The sequence below is a fragment of the Vombatus ursinus genome, unplaced genomic scaffold, assembly GCF_900497805.2.
Source record: "Vombatus ursinus unplaced genomic scaffold, bare-nosed wombat genome assembly UNPS02014807.1, whole genome shotgun sequence".
Taxonomy (NCBI): domain Eukaryota; kingdom Metazoa; phylum Chordata; class Mammalia; order Diprotodontia; family Vombatidae; genus Vombatus; species Vombatus ursinus.
In genome coordinates this window covers 63,442,280-63,449,378 of record NW_020954585.1, presented here as the reverse complement: position 1 = coordinate 63,449,378, position 7,099 = coordinate 63,442,280, and positions in this window count along the sequence as shown.

Sequence of the window (7,099 nt, the reverse complement as noted above, 5' to 3'; positions counted from 1 at the left end):
GCTCATTTTTATAGCCTTTAAATTGCTCTTCAAGTTGCTCTCCAGAATGATTGAATCAGTTCACAACTCCACCAACAATGCGTTAATGTTCCAATTTTCCCACATCTTCTCCAACATTTATCATTTTCCTGTTTTGTCATGTTAGCCAAACTGACAGCTATGACGTGGTACCTCGGAGTTGTTTTGATTTGCATTTCTCTAATTAACAGTGATTTAGAGCATTTTTTCATATGACTATAGATAGCTTTAATTTCTTCATCTGAAAACTGCCTGTTCATATCCTTTGACTATCAATTGGGGGATGACTTGTATTCTTATAAATTTGACTTAGTTCTCTATATATTTTAGAAATGAGGCCCTTATCAGAGACATTGGTTGTAAATATTGTTTCCCAGTTTTCTGCTTCCCTTCTAATCTTGGTTGCATTGACTTTGTTTGTGCAAAAACTTTTCAATTTAATGTAATCAAAATTATCCATTTTGCATTTTATAATGTTTTCTATCTCTTGTTTAGTCATAAATTCTTCTCTTTTCCATAAATCTGACAGGTAAGCTATTCCTTGCTCTCCCAGTTTGCTTATAATATCAGTCTTTATATCTAAATCATGTACCCATTTTGACTTTATTTTGGTATACAGTGTAGGATTTTGGTCTATGCCTAGTTTCTGCCATACTCTTTTCCAGTTTTCCCAGCAGTTTTTGTCAAATAGTGATGAACAAATAATTCTTAAAAAGAAAAAAAAAAGAAAGACAAGCTATCAATGACCATATTTTAAAAAACCCTCCAAATAATAAGAAAATAAATTCAAATCAAAACAGTTCTGAGGTTCTACCTCACACCCACCAGATTGACAAGAATGACAAAATTGGAAAATGCCACTTGGCACAGGGCTATGCACTAATAATGTACTATTCTAGAAAGCAATTCAGAATTATATCCCCAAAGTTACTAAGTTGGCTATAGCCTTTGACTTAGCCATATCACTGGTAGGCTAATACCCCAAAGAAATCAAAGATTGTGGGAAAGAAGTAAAGTTACAAAAAAAAATTTTTGTTACAGTTACAACTTTCTAATTATACAACTGGAAACAAAGAAAGTGCCCATCAACTAGAAAATAAATAAACAAATTATGATACATTAATGTAATAGAATATTATTATACTATAAGAAATGAAAAAAGGGATAGATTTAGAGAAATCTGAGACTTGTATGAACTGATTCAAAAATCAAGAAAACAGAATAAGGAGAAAAAAAACGACATTATAATAATAAACTACTTTGAAAGACTTAAGAACTTTCACCAATGTATTGACAAAGAAGTGATGGACTAAAGGGGCGGAAAGAGACATATATTTTCAGACATAGCCAATATGTAGATTTTTTTTTTTTTTGCTTGTCTATACTTACCAAGAAAAGGCTTATATTTTATGGGGAGCTTATGGTTAGGAGACCAATAGGATGAAAATCCCTCATACATACCAAAATACTTATAGCAGTACTTTTTTGTCATAGCAAAGAATTAGAAACAAATGCTCATCAATTAGGGAATGGCTAAACATATTGTGGTACATGAATGTACAAAGATGATGAATACAGAGAAGCATGGAACAATCTACATGAACTGATGAGGACTGAAGTAATCAGAATCAAGAAAACAATATGCATGACTGCAACATAAAAATAAAGACTCTCTCACACACACAATTAGATGTTGTGAAACCATAAAGAACTAGTATGATCCCAAAGAAAAGATATAGGAAGACATCCCCATTCCACCCCTTTGCAGGGGTGTGAGGACCACATATGTGGTATATCACTAATATTTTAAGACTTTTTTGATATATTGATTAGTTTTGCAGCTTTTTTTCCTCTTCTTTTTTTTCTTTGGAAAATAGTATTTCTTGTATGAGATGACTTTTTGGAAAGGGTAGAGGAAAAGATTCTGGGAGAAATTTTAGTGATGTAAAAAAGACATCAATACAAATTTTTTAAAAATAAAATTATGTAAAAGGAAATTCACAAGGCAACCTAGACAAGTAGGGCAATTTGGCACTATTGTGTTAAATTTATTATATACTTCAAAAAGTTTATGATAGATATTCATAGTTTCATATACTATTCTCTTTTTTGTTTTGAGTATATGGAAATGTTCATGTTTATTAATGTTGTTGAAGTTCATAATATTTTTAAAAGAATTTTTAAAGAAAAAAGTAAGTTGGGGCTCCTATAAAGCAGTGATATTAAACTCAAATAGAAATGGATCTCCTCAGGCTACATATTGACTTAAAAAAACACATATTAACATTATGTTTTATTGTATTTTTCTTTATTTTGTTAAATATTTCCCAATTGCATTTTAATCTGGTTCAGGCTGCACTCAGAATGTTTGACAACTCTGCTGTAAAGGACTTTAAAGGGCAAAGAAATGAGTAAACACATTTTATCCTAAAGGTAACAGGGAGCCACCAGCATTTATTCAATTGATGTATGACACAATCAGAGCTTCATTTAAGGAAAATCACTTTGGCAATTGTGTAGAGAACAGTTTGAAGTGAGGAGAAACTTGGAGCACAGAGACCAATTGGGAGTCTATTGCAATAGTCCAGCTAAGAGATGATGAGGTCCTGAATTAAGGTCAGGCTTTAAGTGAGGTGATGGAATCTCAAGATGCTATGGAGGTAAGAGTGAGGAGTCAAGGATAACACTGAAGTTTCTAACCTGGTCGACTGGAAGACTCCAGAAGACTGTTTTCTCAACAGAAATCAGGAAATTTGGAAGAGGAGTGGGCTTGGTAGGAAAAAGAAAATATCTGTTTTGGATACGTTAAGTGTGAAATGTTGATGTGGGATTAGATTTCAGGAAACAGACTGGAACCAAATATGTAGATCTGAAAGTCATCTGCACAGGGATGACAAATCCATGGAACAGATAAGGTTATCAAGAGAGAAATTATAGACAAGAGGCCATCTACAGTTAACAGACAGGATATGGCTGATGACTTAGCAAAGGGGAATGAGAAGCAGTAGTTAGACAACTAGGAGGAGAACCGAGGAGAGCTAGTAATTAAGATAGGTCTTCAAGTAAATATCCTTAACTGTCACAAAAAAACCTTGAGAAGAGATCTGGGAGGGGACAGGATCAAGAACACATATAGAGGAGTTAGTCTTGGTTAGAAGGATCACCTCATTATCAAAAACTGGAATAAAGGAGAAGGGACTAGGGATGATGTCAATAGGTTTTACTTTTTGAGGTTTTTTTGGTTTGGTTTTTTTTTGGGGGTGAGGCAATCAGGGTTAAGTGACTTGCCCAAGGTCAACACAGTTAGTACTGTCAAGTCTTTGGTCTGAGGCCAGATTTGAACTCAGGTCCTCCTGCTTTCAGGGCCAGTGCTCTATCCACTGTGCCACCTAACTGCCCTGGTCAATAGGTTTTAAAATGCAAAGAAAGGAAGAAGATGAAGCTTATGGCAAATGGCCTCTATTTTCTCAGTAAAGTATGAGATAGTCCTCAGTTGAGAGGGTTTGTAGAGAATTCGGTGTGGAAGGTTTGAGAACAGAAATGAAGGTTTGAGACTATTTCTTTGGGGAGGGACACAAAGAGTTGAAGTTGCAGTTAAGGCGTAGTTGAGATTGGTAGAGCCTATGAATTCAGCTCTGTAAAACTATTCACCCCAAAACATGACTCCTCCATTTTGATACTGTTAAGTTCTATGAGGGAAAAGATCCTATATTTAAGTATAGAAACCTCACAGGCATCGTAAGAAGTTTTGACACTTTTCTTTATTTTGGACAGAAAAGTATAACAATCCTTATGAGAACACAGAAATGAATGTAACAACATATAGTCTTAAAACCAGAAATACTATATCTTGAAATGAAGAAGCCCAGAGTTCATACTCCACTGTCACAAGGGAGCCCAAGCAATCATACTGTCAATACCAGACAACTAGTAAGTGAAATTCAATAGAAGGAGAGGTAGTGAGTTAAGCAAGCAGTTCACCAACAATTCCCCTCCTTCTTTGCATGACTAAATGTCTACACAGTGATTTGCTAGGACTTCCTGGCAGCACAAGTTTCAATGACAAGTGTATGCTATTTTTTAGGCAGTTAGGTGGCACCAAGGAAAGAGTTTTTGACTTAGTATCAGGAAAAGCTGACTTCAAATCCTGCCTCAAACACTTACTAGTTTTGTGACTCTGGGCAAGTCACTTAACCTTTCTCAGCCTTAGTTTCCTCATCTGTAAAAATGAAGATAATAATAGTACCCACCTCACATGGTTGTGGCGAGGGTTTTTGGCTATTTTGTATCACTCTACACATTTGAACATGGCTAGATTTTCATTGTTCTCAATCCAAATTAATCTTGGGAAAAGGGACAGTCTTCATGTTTTGAAACTTTTCAAAATTGACATTTTTCAAAACATAGTATAATGCCACATACTTAGAGAGTATTCAAATTATATTCAATTAGTAATGATTATTATCTTGGGCCCAACAGTGTTCATGTCTAAATACATCTAAAGTACCAGGCAATAAGTACAACAGGTAGGGCAGTTAGGTGGCGAAGTGAATAGATAGAACACTGGCCCTGGAGTCAGGAGGACCTGAGTTTGAATCCAGCCTCAAACACTTGACATTTAACTAGCTGTGTGACCCTGGGCAAGTCACTTAGCCCCATTGCCTACCCCCCCCCCAAAAAAATAAGTACAACATGTGACACCTTTAGTTATTCATTATTTCAATAAACCTGCTAGGGAATCAGGCATGGAAATTATAGCACAAAGACCTAGTTTATTTGTTGAACATGGGGTATATAATTGCAACCTATTGTTACCTGCTGATGAAGGAAACTTAAGGCTCTATTTCCAGCTGTCTTAAGGCTCTATTTCCAGCTGTCATGGCAATGAATTGCGTGGAGAAAATAGGGATAGAAACCACATTCAAATTGAAGCAAAGAAAACAATAAAGAAAAAGGCACACAGTGTAACACTGGATATGGCAAAGCTTGAAAATTACATTCTAAAAAACATCTATTATATGCTTATGTAGCCTTGGTCTAGTCAAACATTAAGAAGCTCTGACATTCTACATCTAAAATGTCTTTGTAACTAAATTTAAAGAGAAATTAATTACAATTAAAAGGTGATTGCTACCCCAGTAATTTAAGTAGAAATTTAATAATGGGCTAATATGTTCAAGGATTTTGTATGCCATTCCTTAGGGGCAAACAGCAAGCTGTCCTTTCCTGATGACCAAAGAAAGTCAACCAGAAAGCAGGATTTCATTACTTTTGTTCTCCTCACTTTTACCTAACAGTTCATAAGCTATGTTCACACTCTAAAAATCACAGATATAATTTGAATCACAGATATAATTTGAAATGTAGTGATTTGCAAATTGTAAAATAATTGGGCTCATTGTCTGAAGCAAAACTGTGGCATCCAGTAAAGTTCCCTAGCATTCTTTGTTCAAAGCTCGACATTGGCATTCTCACTAAGCATCCCTGAACACTGAATAATCTCCTGCCTATCATTCCCACTCATTTTGCCACCCCTTCCTTTTTTGGACAGAAAAGTATAACCATCCTGTTGAGAACACTTAAAGAAATATAAGAATGGATGGTATAATCAAATGAGATACCATATCTTGAAATGAAGAAAAAATCTAGAGTTCCTGCTCAGCTGTCACAGTGAAGTCCAAGCAGTCATGTTGTCAACACCAGACAACCAGCAAGTGAAATTAGGCTGGACAGAGCGAGCAAAGCAAGAAGCTTTCATAGGATTATCACTGTGTCAGATTTCAGAAATCAATAGCAGTGTTAGATACCAAATCCGCAATCTTTCTGAAGTCACTGAAGAACATGTTAATTCTGGGAAAGGAGCACCCTCTGGTGGACAGAGTGCAGGCTTTCTTAACATTTGCCAAGTCCCAGAGCACATCTTTCTACATGATTACTTATGAAAGACATGCCCCGTTTAGTCACATCATAAGCAGGCTGCCATTTTAGGACACAAGAGAGGGAGGGTATAATTCCCAGGAGGCAAAGAAATCCTTAGAGAAGAAGAAAAACAGGAAATTGAACTGATCCTTCTCTTGAAAATTCTTTAGCCATGCCCAGAAGCAAGGTGTTTTTAGGGCTTTAACACCACTCTGAAAGATCTCTCTCTTTATATTACATATTGTTCTATTCTAGATGGCTCCCTAGTAGTACACCTCAAAGTAAGATATGTATGTGAGTCAATATACCAACACAACACACTAAGCAGAGGTATGGTCTAACCCACTGTGGAAAGAACTGTAGTTCTTAATGTATGTCTTTTCAGACACAATCACCTATTTTACTATTTATCATCATACTTGGCTGGTATCCAGTTTTATAAGCACATTTCCCCTGAAAGGTCAGAAAGGTAAGGTAAGAAAAAGACAAGATGGCTATAATACACAAAGACAAGATGTAATGGCATTAAGAAAAATCAAAGAGGGATTTAGAGAAAGCAATTTCCCTGGCCTTGTTCTGGAAGCTATCAAAAAAGTTAAAATAAATAAACAAATAGTCCACACGAAATTCACTGCCTCTAAAGGATATACTCAGCAAATAGCAACAAATATCTTTTTCTCATATAAATTTCACAGTCACGATGCAAAGAGCCTTTATATAAGTATAACCACCAATACACATTCTTCAAACTTACCAAATTATACCTAACTATGAGAAGTTAAGAAATAGCATCACTTTCCCAGAAGGTCAAAGATTTTGTTATCACTATGATGGTTTAAAGGTCAGTCTACTAAAGTAGTAGTTTCTCCACCCAACATGTATAGGACTAAGTTTTTCCGTACAACATGAAATTTGGAGTCCTATATTTAGATGATGATTCATTAGAAATGACTGTCTCCACTGTTAGCAAAGACAAAAGGTGGAAGGGTTATCATCCTTGGACTTCCTAAACCTTCTAATAACCCTCTCCTCTACACTCCTCCCCCCACACCCCTACCTCAAAAAAATTAATAAAGCCTTAATGCACTATGTCTGGAAGCACAAAAGCAGATGTAATATGCTGCCTTAGAGTTGCAAATGGTTGCTTTTCAGGGGTGTTCTA